Source organism: Dermacentor andersoni, chromosome 6, assembly GCF_023375885.2.
Source record: "Dermacentor andersoni chromosome 6, qqDerAnde1_hic_scaffold, whole genome shotgun sequence".
NCBI lineage: Eukaryota > Metazoa > Arthropoda > Arachnida > Ixodida > Ixodidae > Dermacentor > Dermacentor andersoni.
The window spans coordinates 102,313,165-102,330,508 of record NC_092819.1 but is presented as its reverse complement, the minus strand read 5'-3'; positions in this window follow the sequence as shown (position 1 = coordinate 102,330,508).

Below are 17,344 nucleotides of genomic sequence, written 5' to 3'. Positions count from 1 at the left end.
GAGAGCAAACGCGTATAGCTGATACTCTAATTGATATTAAGAGCAAAAAAATGGAGCTGGGCAGGTCATGTAATGCGTAGGTTAGATAGCCGGTGGACCATTAGGGTTACAGAATAGGTGCCAAAAGAAAGGAAGCGCGGTCTAGGACGGCAGAAGGCTAGGTGGGGCGATGAAATTAGGAAATTTGCCGGCGCCAGTTGGAATCGGTTGGCGCAGGACAGGGGTAATTGGAGGTCGCAGGGAGAGTCCTTCATCCAGCAGTGGACATAAAAAAAGCTGATGATGATGATGATGATGCTAAGTGCGGATAGGAGCAATGGACTACCCGCTCTTTATGAAAGTGCTTCCTTTCCTTTTTGTCTAAGATTATACAAGAGTGTGGAATGTGAGGTCAGGTTTTTCGTGGAACTTAAGGAAATTAAACAACAAATTAGTTGACGACGAAATTTTTTGCTGGCAATGTAAAAGCACTCACCGAAAACAAAGTTGCGCAGGAACCATCGACGATGATTGTCAATGTAAGCGAATACCCTGAACGAACGAATGTGTGTGTGTGAGAGAGAGAGAGAGAGAGAGAGAGCGAACGTATTTCTCGCAGAGTCCGATCACATACCAACAACGGAAACGGCCGAAAGAGCCAAAGAAAGCTTTTCGCTTTAAAGCTACTCTCGCCTGAGTCAGGGTGATTTGTTGAAACCTGGGAGTGGTTTACGTAAGAAGTGAGATCTTCCATTTTACGCCGCAAGGGAAAAAAAAGAAAAGGAACTACAGCGTCAGCTGGAATTCTTGTTGTCAGTTGAGAGCACGCGGCCATATGAACCTTAACCAAATGGATAAGAGAAGTCAAGAGAGAAAAGATGCATATAAAGGCAGGGAAGTTAACCAAATGTAGTTATGGTTGGCTAGCCTGTACGAGGGAAGGGGCAGGGAAGAAAAAGAGAAAGAAAGGAAAGGTGAGAGGGAGGAAAAACAGACGACGAAAAACCGTTATGGTCACCATTACCTATGGCCACTTATTAGCATATTTCTCGCTGCTCATAGAGTCACAAATTATGGCAGGAAATCTCTCCAACGGCGTCCCAGCGCAATGTCAAATTGCCTCATGAATATCACGTGACGCTACTCACGTGATATTCCTCTAGCCAACCAATAAACTGATATGGCGGCTATTTCAGAACGTCATCACAAATTTGCAGAATTGCAGATGCATTGCACGGGCTCCTGCACACTATCAATTCCATTCTTTTTTAAGCGCTAACCCCGTAACAAAGAAAAGCTATACACGTACTTAAAGAAGCCTGCAGCTCCTCACGACGTTTTGCAACATTTCCACTTACAGCCACATGTTTCAAATCACGTGACCTTTCGGCAGTCTATGAGAGAGCCAAGATGGCGGATAATGGCGGCCATGCAGCCGCCATGAGCCTATGCTCTGTTCCAAAGAGTTTCCTTCAATAATTGGAGGGAGCTCTCACGCTACAGTGTTGACGGGAGCTGCGGGCAGGGCAGTTCAGCCAGCATAGGAATGGTCTGTATGAAGTCTCTTCCTAAAGCCCCGCGCCTGCGCGCACGTGCCGTTCGCGCGCTTACATAAAAATAAGCTTCATGCATCAACAGGAAGCGAACCACTGCATAGTGTTTGGAAAAAGGCAGTGTTCTTTTGGTGAATTTTGCAGGAATGTGATGGTGGTTTCAGGGTCTTATTTATAGTACATGTACCCTATCCTGTCGGCGCAGCTGACACTAGAAACGCGCGGGCTAACTCCCGCACGGCGACTATGCCAGGGTCGCCAGGGTTAACGTTAAAAAGGGCTGATGGTGCCAGCGCACAACGGTTCGAGCTTAGCCAGGGCTAAACCGCCAGCCACTTCTCATTTTTTTTTTATGTGTCTGATCGGACTGTAGTGCGGCTTCACCGGGTGTCTTATAAAAAGCGAAAAAAAAAAGTTCCTTTGTCACCGCAGTTCTCGAAATCTCAAGAAGCTGATTTTCAGAGAATAACGGAAGCTTTTTGAATGGTGGTGCTGGGCGCATGTTTCAGGATATACGGACGCACCGGGATTGATGTACTTAATCTCGGTTGGCCTCAGTTTACGAATCCGTTTGCGCATTTGCATGCAGGTGCTGCTTGATCGCGTTATGTTCACTGCCACTGACATTGATTTTTTTCTTTTTCATTTCTTTTCTTATGCATTCGGGACGTGTACAAGCCGAGTACCTCTTCCGAGGGCCTGGTAAGCAACGGTAGTAAATGCGTAAAATCATCTGTAACTGGTGAATGTTCGAACACCTGCTTCACTGAAGGGGTTCAAGTAAGGCGCATTAGTTTGAACAATCTGGAATAGTTCCGTTCTCTTAATTCGCACGCTCGCAATAAAGGAAGTCGTCCAAAGTAATTTATTTCATTATGCACGTGGCACGTTATGGCGCACACTTGCGTCTTAGCTAACGATTGGTGGAACCGTAATAAATGCGAATATAGACCGATGTACACGACCAATGTAAAACTCGCTAAACCCGCCTCGTTGGCTGGCTATAATGGTCTGCTGCGTTGCGTGAGGTCTTGGGTTGAAAACCGGCTATTACGGTCGTTTTCCTTTTTTAACGACAGACTACAGGCAGGTGTATGTTTACGTTGTAATGAACATTGGGAAGCTCTAGAACAATGTTATTCTATATACCCTCAACAACGACATTTCACCCTGTTTAGATTCACGTCGTTAAGATCAGTCAACGAAAACTACTGATATTTTACGCCTAGCAATGCAAGTTGTGGGAGATACGGGGTTCTCCTCCGTACTCTTGGGACAAAAGAACGACAGTACACAGTAGTGCAAACAGTCACAAGGGCATTTATTGCACCTTTCATAGATCAATGGCTGCTAGCCGAGTGGCTATCCACAAAACATGCCGATGGGCGCGCGACAAATCTAGAAGTCCGACTCACCGCGAGCGAGCGAATATGTTCGCCCCATGCTGGATCCCAACGCCTGGTCGTTCGCGTGTTCGGTCACGCCAACGGAGGCGCGCTCGAAGGCCGCCACGCGAGGCGGTCTCGCAGAAGCATGGGTCGCCGCGCGCGCGTGGGACGTCCACGCCGTGCGCCCGACCCGCCGGGAAAAGCGCCCCTTGTCCCTCGGCGCCCGAGTAACCCCGCCGCGGCGCGACGGTCGCGACATCTCTCGCACCGCGCTTGTACCACGCCGCGGGCGCCAGGCCACGCGAGCCGTGCGGGAAAACAGCATATCAGGGGATGCGCTATGCGGGAAAAACATCAGAGGACGCGCGAGAGTCGCGCATCCCCACAAAGTCGAGCAATCGTTTCTCGTGATCTCAGCTTGTTTTTTTATTATTAGCCATCTCACAGCCTGGGAAATACAAGGCGCGATTAGGTGCTTAATACGGGTGGGGCTAATGTCGCTTACCATGCCGCACCGGGTCTAAAGCATTCAACCAGCTTGAACTGCTTGAACCAGCTTGAAATAGAAGGCACGATTAGGTGCTTAATACGGGTGGGGCTAATGTGACTTACCATGTCGCACCGGGTCTAAAGCAGTCAACCAGCTTGAACTAAAAATTTTCGACTTTCCATTTTTTTAATAAAATGCACAGTAAACCATTACAACACACGCCTTCTGCATTGGCAATTACGAAATAAACTGTTGAAGTGGCGTGGCTAATCTCACCTAAGCTTATGACCTGATAATCTATAAGCTATGTGAAATCTAAATAAATGGTTATTCAATCAGCTAAGACCCGCCACACCATTTGTCGTTCGGTACTTAGCCCTGTTTCTAGCAGTCTAAAAGACACCCCTGTTGATGTCAGAAACAGGAAGGATGCAAAATAACCTAGCGCAGCTCAGTTAAAATTTCAGGTATATCATGTATACAACCAAGATAATTTTCTTTCTCGCCGCCATTGCGCTTTGTTTTATTTAGGTAAAGTTATCCGACACATTCTTCTCGTTTTCTGCGAGCTACCTCTACGTAATAGTAAATAGTTTCTAAAGGCACTGAAAAGCGCCATACAACCGCAAGCGTTTCGCGGTGATTTGCAGTAGATCAACGCATTTGTGACATTTTTCACCTTTGTTAAAATATGTGTGCAAGACCTACGACAGAGACAAGAGGTCCTTGCATTTTCCGAAACCTTATGCAAAGGAATAAGTTCACTGATCTGCTAGCCAAGCGCGTTGGTGAATTTACTTTTAGAGTTTATAAAACGTAATTGCTAATCCTAACGTAAAGAGTAAGCGGTCGTTGGCACGTTCGTTGAGCGTTATATCTATGAGACTTCTACAACCTCCGCTGCCACGTTCTGATTTCGTGTTCCATCTGCTGAAAATGGAGGCCGCATAAAAATTTGTAACGCTAAAACGTGCACTTCCGGAAATGCATTGTTTTCCAGTCAAAGCCATTCGGTCCGGTGCTTGTTGCAGAATCGTGAAGTGTCATATTTCATTGTACATCTGGGCACGAATGTGTATCGGAGCTGCACATTCGAGTCCACGAGTTTTGACATGATCGACGAAACCTTTCCCTTCAATACACCGACGGACCAATATGTTGCCCCTGTAGTGCTGCTTTGCCGCATACTAGACGAACAAAAGCGCCCCAGGAAAAAAAAAAAAAAAATTAGCCAGCGGAGTAAAACCAAACTGGATCTATATGTAGAGAGAGACCTAGAGAATATGCCAGTAGAGTGCAATTAGCGGTTGAGTTCTTGCTGCGCTGCAATCAGCATTTTAAAAATCACCACGTGCATTTTGAACGAGTCTACAAAAGTGCCATAGGAAAAAAATCCAACCAGTGAAATTAAGCTAGACGCCACATATAGCATGAGACCATTCTCGGGATTAAGGGCTTAAAGTGCAGTTTGCGAAAAATGAGGCATTGCTCGACACTCGATCTAAAAAAAAAAAAGAAGAAGAAAAAAAAGAAGAGCTTCCTGTAGAGTTACGCCGAACGCGTCGGCGCTGGGCCTGCTTTGCTGCAGCAGTCGATGTCCCGGATTCCTGGACTTGCGAGAAACGGCTCCCTAAAACACTTTGCTGATTTCACTTTTTTTTTTCGCGTATTCACAGTGAAGGTGGCATGCCACGTGATATGTTTATGCGGTTAAGTGTGCGTACCATTTAGAAGACCCGCATGGTAGCCCGACACGTAAAGGCTAACCGACGCCCAGCCTATGGGATAACTTCATCGAAAGTACAGTTTACTTCAGGGATGTATTATAATGGAGAATAAAGGCCCGCATTGCTACCTGTTATGAATGATCTTGCTGCGCTTGAGTGTATTTAATCATTCTGCGCAAAGTAAAATGTATTCGCCGTTTGTAAACATCGGTTAGTGTCATTTCCTCTATAAACGTGTGTATAGCTTTGTCGATTCGTGTACATGATGATCCTGGCAAGCAATAAAGAAATAAAAGCGATTGTGGCTTATAAAAGTTAAAGCATCGGGCTGTTGTGCTGGGGACAGTTTCGATCCTATCACTGAGCAAGTAATAAATTTTCTTTTTTTTTTTTAAGTGTGAGCTACTCGGCGATACAGCCCCAATAGCACGGTAAGGAAGTCACGGTAAAATAGCCGCGGTAACGAAAGGGAGGGAAGGTTCGCAAGGAAAGATTCGCTTAAAATATAAAATAAAAAAGCGGGGTTCTCGGGTATTCTAGTTCTGCTTCGTTTCTTAACGTCAGCCTACAGAAAAAATCGCAATGCAATTTATTTTTTCATCCTCGATATATACCGGTCATCTGCAAGATGGCATTGCCAATGTGCGCTGACATTGCCAAACTTGTTTCACAACCAAGCCCGCTGAGAACACGCGCGTATGTATCCCGTGTATTCTAAATTCAACCACAGGAAAGAAGCGTGTTTCCGTAAATATAGCTCAAAACGTATACGTGTCATTCGATGTTACAGTGGCAAATTTATCTTCAATATCTCGGCAACCTCAAAAACTGCACCGTGGAAACTGGCAAAAGAAAAAAAACATCGGAAGAAAGAAAGGTATGCATAACCCCAAACATTTCGAATTGCAAACATAACGCTCCAAAACAAACGCAAGCATACTGTATATTTTCCTTTTTGCGACGTAGCTGTTCGCGTACGTTTCCAACGGAAGAAAGAAAGAAAGAAAGAAAGAAAGAAAGAAAGAAAGAAAGAAAGAAAGAAAGAAAGAAAGAAAGAAAGAAAGATATGTAGAGACCGCAAACATTTCAAATTGCAAACGAAATGCTCCAAAAACAAGTGCAAGCATACTGCATATTTTCCGTTTGCGACGCAGCTGTTGGCATATGCTTCCAGCGAATGACAAGCGGAATTTCCGCGTTATTTGGAGTAAGGCCAACAGACTGTCGTTTTCCCGTGTATATTGTGTAGCTCTTCAATTGCAGCTGGGTCAAAGTAATATATTATATTATATTATATTATATTATATTATATTATATTATATTATATTATATTATATTATATTATATTATATTATATGAAGTCATAATATATTATATTACATTACATTATTATATACCTATATATGCGCAGAGTGGTCTTTGTGGAAAAAAAAAATAGATAAGCCCGCTACATGGCGGCACTGAAAAGTCTGCTCAATTCTCTGGAAAGCGATGGCTCAACACACACATCACTCCCTATGCTCACGCCGATTCATGCGATGAATAAACGGATTTGCTCCACATTAGCATCTGCGAGAAAAAAAGTAAGTGAGCCCATAGTCTGTTATAATGTCGGCGCTTCTTCGACCGTTGCGTCCTCTGCCCGCACTATATATGGAATCGCTTCCCTTGTTTTTGCGAAGCCGGCGGAAATGCCCAACTCGTCGCAAACTTGAATGAGGTCCTGAACTAGCAATTTCTCCATCGAGATCTCGTTCCTCGTGTTGTTTGCCCACTAAATCTATCCTTACTTCAAACTAGAATCCGCTGTTTAAGGAACGTAATGCTTAAATCATATTCCACCAAAAAACAAATAGAACAGACACTAACATCCACCTGTGCTAGAGAGGTCTGGCGACATGAAAATGAAACATCAGGCACTCATCCATCCAAAGTGGTTGACGCCGGTCGGTCTTATAGCGGCCATCGAGCGGCGTAGCAGGCGTCCTCGGGCTTCGTATATCGCAGCTTGCCATCCGCTGTTGATATACTGGTTCGCCAATCCCACAGCTGACATGCACTGTTGATATATTGGTTCGTCAGTCCCATAGCTGTCATCATATCGCGACTTCGGCGTGGAGGGTGAGAGACGGACTCGTGGAGCGGGCGAAGAGGAAAGGAAAAGCTTTATACAACATGTACAGATAGCAGAAAATAGCGCGCATGTACACCCACCGTGGTTGCTAAGTGGCCATGGTGTTGGGCTGCTAAGCATGAGGTCGCGGGATCGAATCCCGGCCACGATGGCCGCATTTAGATGGGAAAGAAATGCGAGAACACCCGTGTACTTAGATTTAGGGGCGCTTTAAAGAACCCCGGCCAGGCGGTCCAAATTTCCGGAGTCCTCCACTATGGCGTGCCTTATTCAGATCGTGGTTCTGGCACGTAAAATCCCATAACTTGATTAAAAAAATTTTTTTAGCGTACATGTAGTGGTAAGAGCCCACCAGACTGACAGGGCGGCTGGTGCACGTTCTGCCTTAAATGGGGAGTTTCTGTCATTGCCGACCCATTGTCGGGAGAAATGAGGTGGAGCGTGTGCTGACGTAGCCAGCGCCACATTCCTTCTCTCCGTGGGAGAAGTCTTGGAGACTGGCGATCTTTCCCTATTTCACATTTAGCAAGGCACTTTCGAGCTCAAGTAATCGCGATGAATGGTCGCTCAAAGGTGCGGGGCCCGAAAAACACATACGCCGCGCCCCATGCTAATGCAGCTGATGACACCGACTCAAGCGATGAATAAACAGATATGCACCGATAAGCTTTTGCGAGAAAGAAAAACGTTACCCTACAGCCCGTTATGCGCAGCCGAATCCACTCGCTTCTCTGGAAAGCGATGACTCGACAATCCGTCCCCATGCTAACGCACGTGCTCACGCCGATTTACGCGATGAACAAACGAATATGTGCAGATTGAGTTTTGAGCAAGAGAATGATGATGATGATTGCATGTTACTGATGGCGCAAAGGCATCTAACGCCAAAGAGCGCCAGGAGAAGTGCCTTCGTCTTGCAGAATGGCGAATTTAAAACAATTATTTAAAATTGAGGCTGTATAGAGGCTTACGCGTAAAATGGACCTATATGTATTATTGCATCGATTCTAAAATAAATACTAAAATAAATATAGGGTTTTAAGCGCATTGGCTACAGGCATATACGCGGTAAATTATTATGAATAGCCCGAGCCCTTCACTGTACCATTCTTGCTTACGCAAGAAACGCGAGGGCTCAGAAGTACCTTTGTTCATCAGATTGTACTTTATTTGTGAGGTAGAACCTGACGGCCCGGATGGAATGACACAAGTCCTAAAAAGTTAACTTGTGCAATATAATTAAGCACTCTTTTAAAAGTTAAATAGTCGATCCCGTGATAAGAACGAGGGATGGAGGGGGGAGAGTATATGGTGTGAGTAAAGACCCTTAAAATGAGCCACTCGTTCTCGGTGAAGTTCACAAGATCCAGTGAGAACATGCAGAACGGTTATGTTCTATTCGCAGTGTGTGCACGTCGGTGGATCAGTTGCAGTCAATAGGTATTTACGTGCGCTATAAGTGTGTCCTATTTTGAGCCATGCCAGGGTGACTTCGGTGAGTCTGTCTAGCTTCAGTGGGAAAATGTTTGGCTAATTGTGGTTCATGTATGTATAGATCCATCTTACTTTCAACTTCCACGTTCCATTTAGTTTGCAAATGATTACGGAGCACCTTACGTACAACAGATTTCATGTCCATGCCAGGTACCCAGCTTACATGAATCGTGCCCCGATGAGCCGCTTCTCCAGCATTTTTACATGAATGCAGCTTTTTGCGCGCAAGGCGAGGACGAAGGAGAGGCTGAGTCAAATGAGCGCTGACACGAGCGCAGACACACGAGCGCAGTCTTGTCTTGTCTTGTCTTGTGTCCCAGACAGCGGCGCGTACCCACTATGGGGGATTGGCCAAGAAGCAGGCGGTTTTCCGTAAGGTTTAGAAGTATAGAGAAACTAGATTTGAATAGTGGAGCGTGGGACCATAGAACTGTCGGAGCTTGTGTGTCTCAGCCTCTCCTTCGTCCTCGTCTTGTGCGCAAAAAGTTGCATTCATGTCCTGCCAACATGCCCAAACAGTTACCTTAGGCAGCATTTTTGTCCGCCATTTCACTGTCTGCGATCGCAGAGTTTCCTGGCACCCAGTGTACAACAAGAACAAGGTTTAGTTCATGTGTTTTATGAATGAGTTTGAGGCACTTGTTGAAAACAGGATTTCGGCTAGCTTTGCCACAGGACAAAGCTGTGACAACGCTTAAAGAATCCGTGTATACTACAGACTGTTGTATCTTGTGTTGCACTATATGCTCAACAGTGATCAGAATACCGTATGCTTCCGCTGTAAAGATACTGCTGTGGTTATGCAAGGTTTTAGAGTTGTAGAAGTTAAGGTCATGGACTCCGCATGATACCGAAGTTCCAGACTTTGAAGCATCAGTGAAAAAGGCCACGGATCCATACTTGTCTTCAAAGGCCAAGAAATGTTGCTGGATTAGGGCCCTGAGACAACTCTTCTTCTTAAGCTCTTTAAAGGTAAAGTCACAAGTGACTGGACTTTGGTCCCAAGGCGGGATGAGTTCTGAGTAGTAAATTTCCTGCAGATCTGCGAAGCCTATTCCAAAATATCCCGCAACAGATTTTACTGCTACCAGGAACGGCGGTGCATGGGACCACCGGTTTAGATACAACTGATTTGTTGATAAATCATTTCTAAGTGATTTACATGGATGTTGTTTTAGGGACGTAGCTCTTCTCGTATAGGTGATTTCAATATGTGTACGCTGGTGATCAAGTGGCCACTGATCCGATTCTGCATAAAGGATTTCGACAGGGCTGGTACGAAAGCCACCAAGTGCAAGGTGGATACCTGAGTGGTAGATAAGATCAAGTAGCTTAAGTGTTGTCTTTGAAGCTGACTGGAAAACAACATATTCGTAGTCTATGCGCGACAACACAAGCCTTTTAACAGAAACAGGAGACAATACCTGTGTGTACCCCGCGATTGGCGAGATAACATTTTTAAAAGGTTCATAGTTTTAAGTCATGTCAGTTTCAACAGTTTTATATGCTGGATGAAGGTTAGCTTATCACCGAAGATTACTCCCAAAAGTGTTTTTTTTTCTTTTGTAATTAGCATGCTTTTCCCATTCATCGCAATGCAAGAGTCAGGACACACCCCTCTTCGCCTGAAAAACAGCACACAAGTATTCTTTTCTGCATCGAATCCGAACCAGTTTTTGTCTGCCCATTCGGTGAGCCGATAAACACTTAACTTTATCTGGCGTTTACATATAGAAAAGTTGCAAGATTTGAAGCTGATTTGGGTTTCGTCCACACAGACAGAGGTAAGAGGCCGCAGGTGGTGTAACGGAACGAAGACAGTTAATTTTAATTATGAAAAGTGTGCAGCTTAGCACTCCTCCTTGTGGTACACCGTCATTTTTTTTTTGGGGGGGGGGGGGGGACGAAAGTGCGCGATAATACACTGCCAGTTCTTACGAGGAACTTCTTTTCAGATAGGCATTTTCGCAAAAATGTTCAGTATACTACCACAAATCACATCCGACGACAGGTCTTGCAGAATACCATATCGCTAGGCAGCAACATATGCCTTTTCAAGATCAAAGAATACAGATAGACAGTATTGGCTGTACACAAATGCGTCACGGTTATATGACTCGAGGAGGACAAGATTATCGGTTGTAGACCTCGCTCTTCGGAAGCCGGATTGGCATGAGTCTTACATACCGTTATACTCAAAAAGTAGATAAGGCGGGGGTTAATAATTTTTTTCGAAAGCCGTAAGTAAAGTAAGAAGAAGTAGTTTAATGATTGGAAAATGTAGAGAGGTCGGCCGGAAAATGGAGCATCTGGCCTGCTACTCTACGTAAGGGAAGGGGAAGAGGGGAAGAAAAAGGGTCACAATGGGGGATGATAATGGGAGGGACGAGGTGAAGGACACATTGCATAGATGGTATCACAAGCGTGAGTACAGGCCCGTGTCGCCTAAGAAACATGAAAGAGCACGCATTGTCTCTATTGTCTGCTAACTCTGTGGCCATGCGCCTAGCAAGAGGTCCTCTGACCGTGGTAAGACTGACAATGGCGGCTACCTTGAGGCATTTATTTAAGTAAAGAGCTAGTGAGTGAAATAGGTATGTAACTGTTAACAAAGAGGGGTACTTGCTGCGTTTGAGTAGTGGAACCAATATTGCCTCTTTACAAGCTGAAGGAATATGACCAATTGCTAAAATTTTATTATAAAGGCCTAAAAGGCAGTTAAGTGTCTCATCAGGCGTATTCTTCATTGTTTGATATGTTATTCTGTCAGAACCTGGGGCCGAGAAGGAGGAGGGGAGGAAATAAAAAGAAAAGGCAGGGATTATAACCAGAAATGTGTCTTCTGGGCTACCGCCGCCACAAGAGCTTATGGCAAGCTTGAGTTCATGGAATGTTAATGGTTGGTTGTATCTCTGTGATGAACACTTGTTTGGACGCAGATACATACTTTCAGCTGTTCTTTTATAGCGCAGGAACTCTTCGGAATAATTTTTCGAACTTGATACAGTCTCAATGTGCTCAGCAAGAATGTTTGCTTGACCTTCTATTGCACCACCAGAGACATTGAGAATAGGAAAAGAATTTGGGCGTTCTCCTTTTAGTTTATGTACCCTATTATATACTTGGCTCGCATCCGCGTACGAGTTTATTGAAGATAATAAGTAACGTGTCCAGCAGCTTTCGCTTTGATCTTTGACATCATCTAGATTGTGAAATAGGCCATTGGCATTCCACTAAATTATTTGTGTAGCCATATTAAGGGAGAGTTGTGTTATATGTGTTCAAGAGCACGTGCCAAGGATAGATGAATATGTACACAAGGACGGTAACCGATTAGGTTACCATTCCCTTTCTTGGCGCAATTACAGGCTCTTTATTATTGTAAGCGGGCTCCAGAGAGCACTGACCTTTTAGTATCCATGACGCCGCAGTTCTTACATCAACCTCCATAGCCTTCCCTGAGGCACTGGAAGAAAGAGAACTAGGCGCTGAAACTCGCGTTTCAGGTCTTGCAGTTTGGTTTAACTTTGGGGCCTGCAGAACCGAGGTCAGCAGGCCCGTATTCGATGATGATTGAGCAGCAGTATAGCTGCTGCCATTGGGAGGTTGCGCGGAGTTGTTAATGGACCACTGTTAGTGAGCGCGGCAGACTGACGAGGCATTTTTGACGCTGCCTCCCGTTGCGCCCCAGCGGAAAAGCTGGTATTATCTAAGAATGAAAGGCGTTTCCTTGCTCCGTGAAATATTTCGTGAAAAGCAAGAGAAAGATAAGACCATAGCCTGTTACAATCTCTGAGCAGCCTGGTCCACTCACTTCTATGGAAAGCGATGGCTCTACCTAACGACACTCCCCAGGCTAACGCACCTGATAAGGTAGATTCACGCGATGAATAAGCGAATATGTGTAGATTGGGTTTTGAGCAGGAAAACGCCCGTTACGATGACGCTGCGGCCGGGTTAACTCACTTTGGAAAGCGATGATTCGTTATGTATGAACCCACAATATATGTTCAGGTTTTAAGTAGGAGTCATATAGTGGGATGTGCCCATTCTGGAGGACTGGCCGGAAACGAGCATATACCCAGTGGCACATACTGAATGGCGGAATAAAAGAAAATAAAGTGAATCAATGAATGAGTTAAATATAATTCACCATTTCGTTAACAAATGAGTGGGCTTTATAGATGGCTATGAGCTGACATTATATGTTCAGGTAGTATGCAAGAAGTTAGTTTTTTCTCTCAGAACAGAATTATGCATTCTCGATCCACGTACAAGCGTTACATAAGCCTGTTCACCCGTACTTTCGTTCAGCCCACATATATCCTTTGCATGTATATCCACAAATAAATCCGCGGAGATAGTGACCAATCCAAACGTACCCAGCAACCGCGTGGGCACGTAAAATTCCAGAACATAGGTAATGAAACCTTCCGATTTATGGCTGTGAACTTTGTTGTTTATCAACTTTTCACGAAATTACAAGCCGTATAGCATGAATTGTGCGCGCACCGTCGTTAGTTGCATAGCATTTGATTAACCGCTTCAACATAGCTTCGCTTTAATAGATTTCAGCATGTGCGTTGGGTCTGCGTCTATATTTTTTCGTAATTTGGCGCCACGTTCTCAGGCAACGCTAACAATTAAATGTCGACGTATTGCGCTGTGATGTGTTATTAAGGAGTTTTAGCCGAGCGTCTCTGGCGGTCCGCTTCGCTTGTGTTTCACGCTCTCAAGCAGGTCGGATGACTGCGTTGTTTTCGCATTTTTGATAAACGCGTCTCACAGAGGTGCAAGTGACGCGCGGTGAGCTTGGCTGCAAAACGACAAAGAAGCCACGTGGACGCAACGTGACGTTCCACACAATCGACTCGCCAACGCAGCGAAGGCAGGTAATGTCACTGCACTCCTTTACATACATAGCAGTCAACGCTGTGGAACCTACGCAAGAAAGTCGGCCAAGAAAAGTTCCGTCTATGCTTCCGTCCTTCGTACCGTCCTTGCGACGGGTTGTAAATAAAAAGTCCCCCCCTCACCCCCCAAAAAAGAAAAACGAATAAAATAAAATTAAAAAAAAATAAAATAAAATACACATGACAAAAATAAAATAAGTATGATCTAAAACAACGCATTTGCAACCGTATACCACAGTGTTTTTGTTTTTTTTTCTAAGGATTGAAACTTGTTTCATTCTATACTGAGCCAATATAAAAACAGTTTCGCACAATTGCCGTTATGAAACATCGAACTGTATTCAAGTGCGAACGAAGCCACTGCAAGAAGTCTCTCTAGCCTCCACAGCGTTGACTGATATGTATGGAACGGAGCATAGAGTTACTGTACATCCCTCTCGCAGTCATTCTCTGGCACCCTGGCAACTCGGGCAACAGGGAGCCAGAGTTGCGCAGAGTTCTCTCGCCTATCTTATTTATTGGGACCTTTTAGAGCACAGATTTTAGGCGCCCGTTCCTACGTTCAGCGTCGGCGTAATCGAGCGAACAAGCACAGCGAAAGATAAAAGAGCGGACGCGGAACAAGAGATAAAACACGCGACCCTCGAATGGCAGAGAGAGAGAGAGAGAGAGAGAGAGAGAGAGAGAGAGAGAGAGAGAGAGAGAGGTCTCTGCCATTCTCTCTCGAATGGCAGAGACCAATGAGACCGGCATGGAGAGCAGCGCGAGAAACTGGTGTCACGTGCTCGTACTCGTATGTGGTCTCAGCGAATAGTGGGGATTTTACGGGGCACTTTCTTTCTACTTATTGCATTTAGGATGGCTCATTTTGCCGTACAGATATCGTTCAAAGTCTTTCTTTCTGTCATTGGTTTGAGAAGGAAGCCTAAAAGTATTGTCAAGTTTTTATGGTTCATTATGATATTAATGGGCAGCCAAAATTAACATTTTAGCCAGAAACCACGAGCTTTTATTTTTATTAGTAGGCTAATATTTACAATAACTGAGCAAAATAATGATGAGTTGCGAGTGCATTTCAGTTCTGGCAGTCCTTTTTCAGGGTAAAAGTATGGGCAAACTCTGGCTTCAGCTGTGCTGGTAAGAAGCAGCGGGAGCTCCCACTCCAGCAATCTTTTTAAACCCCTTTCACTGGCCCACTGCTAGTCGGTGCGGTGATTTCGGTCTCAAATTATTTGCCTCAATATATTACAAAATGAAGACACGTATACCGTTGCGCTCAAATTTCGCACTGGGGAGTACCGTAATCGTTAGGAATTTTTTTCTCTGCTAACAAAGTTTTTGAAGATCATCTGGATTACTAGAAGAGATGAGCATTATTTGCACAATAAATCAAAATACATCACTTACGAATTTAAAAAATGCAACTAATAAACTTTCAGACTAATTGCTTTACGACGCATACTGCAATACACAAGGTACATCCAATTAAAACGAACCTGGAAGTTAGCACCAGCTTTGAGATAAGCCCGGTGAAAATTAGTGTGAAAATGCAGTGTTGTTGCACTTACCTTTCTAACAAAATAACTTTTAAAGATTTTTGCACTAAAGCTGAAAAATAGTTGGAACATTTATGCGTTTTGTTGCGCACCATGGGAACGAATATGTCGAAACTTATGTCACCCTGATGACGACATGAAACGGATATGACTTGCGAGCTCGCCGGCAACAATTCGTGAATTGCAATACGTGCCGTAAGGTTATCAGTGTAAAATGTAATTGGCGAAATTATGTTAATTAGTTGCTTAAGGATTTCGATGTCTCGTGCACATAATGTTCGCGGCTTCTTATAGTAACCGAACTCAAGGAGTAAAATTGTGCCACAGGCCACGAGCGATTTTTAAGAATTCTGCCAACGGCAATAAAAAAGAAAACACCGTATATCATGACGCAAGATCATCACATACGTGCACAATATACGTAACATCAAGATTACTTATTAGACAACAGCGAATGACGATGTGCTCACGCATTCTTGGCTAAGAGTGAATGCTTGGGCTTCTGTATTGCTAAAACTAATGGAACGAGAAACAATGTTCCGCTGGGGCTTTGTGCTTATAAAGCTCTTAGCTTTAGCAATTCTTGGCTAAGCTTTTTTATAAGTCTTGCACAAGATTGCGTCATTTCATTATTTTGCCTCGACAGCTCGAGACATTTGTGCGACTGGTGGCGTGAAAGTTAGCGCTTGTGCGTCCGTCTTTTATTCGTCAATTCTTACCAAGGTTTCTATAGCTCTAAACACCACTTCAATGGTCGCTTGCGTTGAACCCTCGTTCATGTGTTAAAGTGTTGCCCTCAAGCGCAGTTCACGCGTGATTCTGTGAAAGGTCTAAAATACGTCTCGGTTCTTCCGTGCGGTCGCGCTACATGTTTGCAAGTAACGTACAGTCGAGAGCAAAAGTCTATGAACCAATAAAAGACGGAAAAACTTTAGCGGCACCTCTGGTCCTCAAATTTTTGGTCTCGACGGCATGTGTAGTGAATTTCTATGCGTACTTTGCTCTCTAGATGTTTAGATCTTTCCCGCTCCCGTGAGAGCTTCCAGTTCCCTACAATTTAATACACGTATACACTTGCCCGTATTCGGTATTTTTGAATGGTGCTTCCTTCAGGAATCGCTGAGTGCTACGTGATGATACAGAGGAGAGTATGCATGCGCGTCCCCTACGTCCAGTGGCTGCGATAGTACAATGATTTAATATACAATGTCGTTGTCCGTTATTCTGTCTGTGTTGTTTTCTCTGTTATTTCTGTTTGTTATTCTGTTAGTTATTTCCATTTTTTTTCAAGTCACTGCAGGTGTTCTGCTTTCTTTATGTTTATTTTCTTTATTTTCTTTATGTTTATTACTGTTTCTGTATCTGTCCCATACAGAAACAAGGTGCTCCGTTCACCGGTTATTATGGAAAATTCGTTCGTGTTCATCTCGACGTGTTCGTGCAGCAGCTCCTCTAGCAAAGAACCCGCCGTGGAGGCTCAAGGGCTACGGTGTCGCGCTATTAAGCGCGAGCCGCATTTCGATGCGGGCGAAATGCAATAATCTCCGTATCGCCAGGCACTGGACGTACGGCAAAGATCCCCAGGTGGTCATTATTATTGGGGAGTCCCCCGCCACGGCGCGCTTCACAATCAAATCGGGGTTTTGGCGCGGAAAACCCAAGAATTCAATTCAATAGCGAATACTGGATCTGATGCTGGTGCCCATTGCAAGTTATCACCCCCTGAGTACTCACTTTTTTCTCTTTTATTCGTTTGTGGTGTGTATGCAGTGTTGCTTTACTATCAGTAAGCTCCGGATGACCGGCTTCAAAGTGCGCAAAATACTTCATCTGTGACTGAGGAGTCAATGATGTGGCGCATATACCGGGTGTTCAGAATAAAGCTTTACCGCTTTCTTAATGTAAGGCACTGGGAGGCACGCGAAGACCACCTGTGCAGATAAATTATGTGGTCAGAGGGGCACAAAGTTAAATGATAATCATCGCTGTCAGCAGCACAATTAACTAAAGTTGAATAATTAATTTTTTATTGACTGCAGTAAGTGTGTATGTTTGTATTCAAAAGTTAGAGGCAGTCGTGTTTCTACACAGTTTCACTTGGAAAAATTCT